The sequence below is a fragment of the Aedes aegypti genome, chromosome 2 (assembly GCF_002204515.2).
Source record: "Aedes aegypti strain LVP_AGWG chromosome 2, AaegL5.0 Primary Assembly, whole genome shotgun sequence".
NCBI lineage: Eukaryota > Metazoa > Arthropoda > Insecta > Diptera > Culicidae > Aedes > Aedes aegypti.
In genome coordinates this window covers 469,002,147-469,011,018 of record NC_035108.1, presented here as the reverse complement: position 1 = coordinate 469,011,018, position 8,872 = coordinate 469,002,147, and positions in this window count along the sequence as shown.

The window sequence follows — 8,872 nt, the reverse complement described above, 5'->3', positions numbered from 1 at the left end:
GGTGCTCAACATTAACATAATGTTGAAAATTCAACTCTGATGCAATTGAAATTGCTTCAAAATAAGTATTTAGCTTACATTCTAAACATTCTGGAAATTAAAAAAACGAAATAATTTGTTGACGAAATCGGAGCGTAACAAAATCGGAACGTGATGAAAACGGAACATACCTGTATTATCATGAATGTGCAACGATTTGAGACAAAATCGCAAACAAATAAAATCAATACAAATGTAAACCACGAGATTTGTTAAAATCGTGATTATTGCAACCTTTTGTATAATGAGAATTTGCAGTTAATGGAAGTGATCATAAATAAAAAAGCAGGCTCTATCCCAGTTGGAACGTAACGCCAGAAAGAAGAAGAAGAAAATAAGTAGGAGAATGCGATTTGTTTATTGTGTAACAATTGATCTGGCTATTTGGCTTTCAGCGTTTTACGATATCAAATCTGAACTAAACCTATGCAAGCGGCAAGAGTAAGTACAAACAATGGCATCAAGTAAGTACGTTTCCACTTCGTTATCTCATATCTGAAAGAATTTATTTCTAAGGCTAGGCCGGAGATGATGAAATGAATGATGGTATGGTGTTATGTTGAATGTGGTTGTAGTTCATATGCATAAGGATTAGTCTAGAACCTGTTCAGCAAACAGATTCGCAACTGAAATGCAGAAATTTTAATATGCTCTTAACTTCATTTTTGGTGAAACATTTTAACATTAAAACAGTTTAAAACCAGTATTTGATGGTGCTTACCCAGTTAAAAAAAACTGGATTTTCCTACTTCACGAATTTTCATGATATAGATGTACCGCGAGATAAAATGCACTGTCACATCGTTCAAACAAAGCTTATCTGTGAACTTGGTCGGTGTGATTCATTTATACAGCTTACCATCAAGCATGTACGAATCATCATTTATTATAATACCAAAACATCATTTGAACGATAATTAACTTTCAAGGGTAACTTTCTTCAAATAGCCGGAATATGAGTTATTTCAACTCATCGTGCAGTACGTGGTTTGATGAATTGCTTGATCGAATTGGCATCGCCTACTAATGTGTTTCCACGTTTGAATTTGTCGATGGGCTGGTATGTGTTGCGATCCGCTATCGCTAATTTGCTTACAAGCGATCCGCCACACTACGATCCAAGTACCCATACTGGGATAGTTTAATCAATTAAAACTCAAGCGCGGCCTGCTGATGTTTGCCACACAGTTCAATTGGTGCTAATGAATGGCTGATTCTCGCGAGAATGTGACCATACGACAAATGAACTGTTGTGACAGTGCACGTGATGGGCGAAATGATTTCGCGCGTCTGAATCAGCTTTGATCTGCAGCAGACGGGTCGGAAAAATCCAACGAATTTATAAGTACGTACAACCCACTTGATTTTATCTTATCAATTGTACACATGTTTTGTCCGTTTCATGTGGCAGTTCTCGTGATTTTCGGACGATTTTCGTGAGCTGCTATCAGTGCTATCTGAAATGTAGAGGAAACGTGCGCTGCTGTATCAGCTACGCAGCCATCTGCCACTGAAGGGAAACCCATCCATCATGACCCGTACAATCGGTAGCAGGCTGTCACAGTCGCAAGGAATTTCGCAAAACCTCTATTATGAACATTATTTTAGGAAAGTTTCCACAGAAGCTAAACCGTTTCTGTTCTTCCCATTTAAATCGATCGTATTGTTGTATTGGTGAGCCGAGCCCCTGCCCACCAATGAGCTACAGTACAGGTGAAGCAGACCATTATTTGCATACGTATTGGTAACCAAAAAAGTGGTGACGTCACTATTTGATTGCAAGCACGAGTAGATATGGGATATTTGAAACAAATTGAATGTATAATAAAAATTTGTGATGAGTACCATGAAATTTGATTCGAACTAGATGATTGTTGATTATTGTATTTATCGTTGAACTATTTCTACACTGTAGACATAAAATAATTAAAATAATCATATTTAATCGAGGTTTGCCTAGTACGAAATAGGGTATTCCATCTGTATGAATATATAATGTATAGTCTTTGATGACGCCCTGAAAACTAGTAGTAACCATGTATGTAGCTTGTTGTTTCTGAACAGATGAATAGATTAACTCATTATTAAACAACACTGTGGTGGAACTTGCTCAGAAACAATAAGCTACACACTTTATTGCCTTTGTTTTTTTTTTTTGTTAATAATGCGAATATTTGTTAAAAAGTTTTTGATGGCAAATCAAATTCCGGTTCAGTTTATTAATTTGTGTGAATTAAATTTTTAGAGTTCTATGCTGCCCATAAAGGAAAAGTTCCATATGGAAGAAGTAGGAATTGAAAAAATAGCACTTAATGTTTAAAGTTTGTCTTCTCATACAAATGTTAATTGTTTTCTAGAACAATTCTGCGTTGCATATTCTTCTAGCGTAACTGCGCAGATTACTCATTTTGTTTTTAATATTAACCAAAAAAATAAAATAAAAAAATTGAACAAAATTCACGTTTTGCAGTTGCTATTTGAGTTGAAAGTTCATATGCCTTTATTTATCAATATGGGACTGTACCAGATTCATATTTTTCCACAACATGTGGGTTCGATTCCCGCTACATGCCGAAAGAAACTTTTCGTGAGGAATGTTAATCGACTATGCCACTGGGCGTTGCATGCTAGTTCGTTGTCTAGTGTGGTGCTTCCTTCAAATGGCGAACAACCCACTGGAAGCATTACGTGTAGTGTCATTTTCACAACAACGCTTGTCAACGATTTTCGGATCGAAGCATTGACCACGTGTTAAGCCTGATTCGCTGCTGACAAGTAATTTCTCGGCCTATCTTGATGCATGGGAAATTTCTGCAAGGAAATGATCAAGTATGCGCTTTTTTCTGATCGCAGTACGCAGTTGAAAAGAAATGTCAGTTCAAATGGGAGTCGCTGTAGAAAATTCCTGCAAGGAATCGGCAAGAAATTTCTTTAGCGATTCCTTTTCAGTAGCAAATCAGGCTTTAACACAAAATCGTCAGATGTGAAATGCTGGGAGCATACATAAAGTGATGTACCCGGATCTTTGATGAGCCCACAAAGTTTCACCCATTTCGATCGCTTGCTAGGATCTTTGGGTAAAGTGTGGAAACTTATGCAATATCACTGTTCTTCTTTTCCTATGTCATTATCTTGCACACATTGACTGCACACTATGGCATTCTATCAAAATTTACCAGAAATTGTTAAAACTTCACGAAATAAAGTGGAAACATTTCCGAATTCCCGCACTTTTTGCTTTCGCGTGAAGGGATTTCAAATTGTAAACACAAAAATTGACGTAGGCAAGATCAGCGATGTATTGGTGTTAAGTGTCATCTTCAACTTTATACAGTTGTCACACACACTATTATACGGAACTGCGCCACCTGTTCTGTAGCTCATTGCCTGCCCACGACTTATCCACATTCACATGCATTAATATATCATTCACGGTTGTGTGGCTAACATACGATAAAACCTCCATAAATCGATTTACAGTAGTCACACTATCATGGCTCACCTAGTCACGATTATCAAGCTAGCAGCACTCTGTGGCAAATATTTGGCTTGGATTGCAACAGAGCAAAAAAAATGTTTGACATCGCATAACCAACTGTGCCGCATCTTGAATTATTTTTCAAAATGTGGTGAGTATCCATGTTTTCAAAAATTCATAAGAAAATTAGGAGTGCATATAAACAAAATCGGAAAGCGTTAGTTTTCATTACATTCTCTTGATTGAGAATATTTTCGAAGTCCTGAGTAACTTGGACTAGTAAGTCCTAAATTAAAATTATGCGCGCTTTCAAATTGCATAGCAAGTTTCTGAGCTTTTTCGCAATTAGTTAGTAATAATTTGTTTTCCTCTTTCAATGCCGGTATTGGCTTCTGAGATTTTTTCAAAATTTTAGATAATTTCCAAAAGGGCTTAGAGCCAGGGTCCAATTGAGAATTTTTTTTTTTCAAAATTTTTGTTTCTCAATTGTACAAAACGTTTCTTGATTTATTTCTGCAAATCCTGCCATATAATTTTCATAGAAGGATCACGAGTGCGCTGAAATTGCCTTCTCCTCACGTTTTTAAGACAGATCATCGTCTATAATCACGGATTCAAATCACATTTTGGAATTGCAATGCTCCTGGCTTCAACAATGGAATTTGTTAAAGTTTCAAGAGCATTGTCAACATCAAGTTTTGTTTGTAAAGAAATGTTAACATTAAGATAAGAGTCAATATATGTTTCATATATATCCCAGCCGGCTCGAAAATAATGAAAATGGAGCTGATAGGATTGAGAATCGCTTCATGCGATATTTGAAACGTAACAGGGACATGATCAGAATCAAAATCAGCATGAGTAACTAATTGACTACAAAGATTACTAGAGTCGGCTTAGACCAAATCAATCCATCAAAATTAACGATTCCATTGAAAATCCACTCAGTCAAAATGGGTGTGACAAGCGTCCATTTCTATCGATGAGTAGATTATCAACAAATTGATTCATCAACTTAATCCATAAGAGGCTTTTCACTCCAGCTATCCAGCAATCCAAATCCAATCGAAGTTCAATCCACATCCAATCCAAATCCAATTCCAATCCAATCGAAACCCAATCCAAATCTAAATACAATCGAAATCCAATCCAAATACACACCGAAAACAATTCAAATCCAATCCAAATCAAATCCAAAACCAATCGAAATCCAATCCAAATCCAAACGAACTCCAATCCAAATTAAATGCATCGAAATCAGCGATTCCATTGAAAATCCACTCAGTCAAAATGGATGTAGCAAGCATCCATTTCTATTGATGAGTAGATTTTCAACGAATCGGTTCATCAACATAATCCAGGCCCATGACAACAATATATCGATACACAGTGTTCTTCGTAGCCAGGATGTCCCGGGCGATAAGTGAATATCGCCCACTGTCAGTTGTAAGAACTGTGAAAATAAAGACCATTGTTTTGTTTAATTGTTTGTTATGGTTTGATTATCAATTTTTGATATTGTTAAATCAGCTAATAATGTGCCAAAAAGTTAAAGCACATTCAAAATTTCGATGACTTTGGAAGGAGAGCAAACATTAAAAGGCATCCTGCAAGCCTCCAAGCAAGCAATCAGTGATTTGATTGCGACTCTTGCTCGATTATGTATTGTGCTCTGCAAGATAAATCCACGTAATGCGATTATCTGAAAATGTCCATATACCGTCGCAGAGGTAATGAAAATCATCAAATGTTTCAGATTTAGCAAATTTGAAACATTTGCGTCCTTGAAGAACGAAAAAATCCAAGCCTACTTGAAGTTTGACGTTGCGTTTGAATTGCGCGCATATCTTCTGCGCGTTACCGCCGCCGCTGGATGTGGATTTAATATAAGCGCCGCAATATCGAAAACATTAAACAAAACTTTGCATTCTGATTGCGCTCTCGATTCAAATTACCCGAAAATGAGTAAACACATGGAGATGTTGACTACGCTGAAAGTCGTCCCGTGCCATGGGCCTGACATAATCCAAAAAAAAGCCAGCTATCCAGCAATCCAAATCCAATCTAAATCCAATTCAAATCCAATCTGAATCCAATTCAAATCCAATCCAAATCAAATCCAAATCCAATCCGAATCCAATCGAAATCCAATCCAAGTCCAAACGAACTCCAATCCAAATCCAATCCAAATTCAATCCATCGAAATCAACGATTCCATTGAAAAGCCACTGTCAAAAACGGATGTGACAAGCGTCCATTTCTATTGATCAGTAGATTATCAACGAATCGGTTTATCAACATAATCCATAAGAGGCTTATTATGGATAGCTGCAGCTATTCAGCAATCCAAATCCAATTCAAATCCAATCCAATCCTAATCAAATCCAAATCCAATCCGAATCCAATCCAAATCCAAACGAACTCCAATCCAAATTCAATCCATCGAAATCAGCGATTACATTGAAAATCCACTGTCAAAAACGGATGTGGCAAGCGTCCATTTCTATTGATGAGTAGATTATCAACGAATTGGTTCCTCGACATAATCTAGAGGAGGCTCTTAACTCCAGCTATACGATTGCAATTTTCTAGGAGGCCTCTCGCTTCATTCTTTTTTTTGTGACTTGACGATCTTAGGTTTTTGTTTGATTTCATTCTTCTCAGAGACCTCTCGCTCTGGAATCAAACAAAATTCCACTTAGGAGACCTCTCGCTCCAGCCAATACAATTTTTATCTTGAAAACCTCTCGCTTCATTTTATTTCTTGGAGACCTCTCGCTCCTATATTCAAATTGAAAAATAAGAAAAACTTATTCCGAATACATAGCTTTAAACTATTCAGACACTCTTATTAGTATCAATAACGACTTAATCTCATACGGTGCCTTGCACTTTGCAATCCTCTGCTACATAAAAACGACGACCATTTTCTAGCACAAAATCGATCACTAAACTCACATGCATACCTCTTAATTTCTCGTTGTACAATGTCGGAAACTATTCTTTGCAACATACATTGAATTCAATTTTACTTTCTCAATATCATACTCACTATTAATAACTCTGCCATCCACGTGACCACCATTTTGTTTAGCACTACACTATTCGTTCTTTTTTTCAAATTTACCACCGTACTAGACCGCTTTTACTAAAAAGGAGCGTACACCACGCCATTGTCGTAATGTTTTACCATTTTCTTCGCGAACAATTTCGAAATCGCCGATTAAACTAAACGAGAATACCACGTGGGACTCCGAAGCTAATTCTGACTAACAAAATAACGCGTACAACTGCTATAACGTTCGTCAACAAAATGAAGAACCCCCCCACTCTCACTCGCATTCAACAATTGATCCGAAGCTTTCATCCAGCCTAGCCTTGCCGTCCGTTCTCGACCCGAGTATAACCCTCTCTCACTCGGCCAAACACGCTCTCTGTAGATTCGAGAAGGACGCTCAATTTTGCACAACCAGATTTCTTCCGTTTTTAATTTCCCCTTTCCTAAAGGCTAATATTTTCAAAGCTGAACGATCACTTCGACATCTGGTGGCTAGTAGGAGAACCGTCATAAAAGAGGTTGGGTTTGAAACTAATGGGGCGATCCCTGCCCAGCACTGGTGAGACTCCCCTCTCCTCAATCGCCTCAGGGTCGGCGTACGCGCTTAACTATCGCGACCAAGAACACACTAAATTACCGTTGTTGAACACAAACCCACTTTATTTCAATTTAGCACAATCAGGTACCTTTATTTCTCTCAATTTCTTAAAGTCTATCTCCTAGCTCTCCGTCCATTTCTTTCTTATCGGCGGGGCCCCTTCTTCTTGTCCCGCTACTTAACCTCAGCTTCCTCCTCTAATAATCGGCGCTCCGGCTGGATTGCTGGCGCACTTTCAACTCCTCCGCACAGTATCGCAGCTTCTTCTTCACGACCTTGTCGGGCACTTCGGACCTTCGAATGCTGGCTTGCACTCTCCTCTTCGCACTGCCCTTCGACTCCGAGCTTCAGGCCGTTCACAAAATGGCCGCCTCTATTCACCGAATAGGTGACGCCTATGGCTCGCTGTGGCAGACTACGGAGTGGCACCCTTGTCGACTCTAGGCCAACTCCGAACTATGCCGAGGCCACGGTTCACGTTCAGTGATGTTTCGGACGGATCCAATCTCCGGTTCAGGGCCAAACCCAGGAGAAAGCTTAGGGTTGAACTATGGAGAACTACGGTGAACTACGAGGTCCTGGATTTATATCTTTCCTCACTTGTACCACTTTACACTATCTTTAACAATAGTTTTTTTTTTAACTTTTGTACTTTAGCATCAACTTATATGCACGTCTTTATCTTGCGATTGCTGCAGACTTAATGATCTTTGCGATGGCGGTTACTTATCGACGATCGCAACCGTTGAAGCATTTTTCCGCCCATCCATATTCGCCCCATCATGGCCCTCTTTACCAAGGTTGGGAAAAATCTTGAAATTCACTCTACAGTAGCCAAGCAAAGCCAATCACAGTCAGCGAAGTCAGTGAAACTCACGCCCATCGCTGCTGTAGGCAAAAGCCTTGAAAATAGCAAAACACCCGTTGCTAAGGGCAACCCAGAATTACTGTACAAAAATGTTCTATTTCCCGCATTTGGAGCCTTCAATGTGGAAGTTGCCCAAGTAACCACAAACATTATAACATTGCACGTATTCTACTGCATATCAACAACATTGATGTAACATTGCTTTTATTCGACATATTTCAAGAGCTGTCAAGCAATAAAGCATTAACTCTACATTACAAATGCATCAATGCACTAATATCACTTTATAAATTGGACAGCTGCACTAATGTTACTCTATGAATTGCTTCATTGCTTTATCGTCGTTTTTGCATTAGTGCAACTGTAAAAGGGCCCTTTTCCACTTTTAAACTACTTTAATGGTAGGCTTACGGCAATGCAGCTGCATTATATATGCAATGATATAATGCTCCATGGTTACTTGGGTGGGAAGTGTCCAGTTTTATATAATTTAATATTTTCTTGGTATTAGATTTTTGACAATAAAACGATACACAAAATCACGGTAGTCTCACAAATCTTGGACACTTCAACACACCACTGGTTACAGGTTGAGAACGCACCGTGTGTAGCATAGGAAGGAGCACACATATTACACTTTTTCTCGAAATAGTTATGTTGTAGACGATCAGAGAGCATTGAAAAACATGATAAACTTTTTTTCCTTCCAAAATGTACAGATCCGGTCAGTGTTCATGTACGATTTGTGGGATAAAATTGGAAAATTGGTGTTTGGCTACATAGGTTATAAACATCCGGATTCTTTGTTTGTGGCTAAATTTGTTGTGAAAT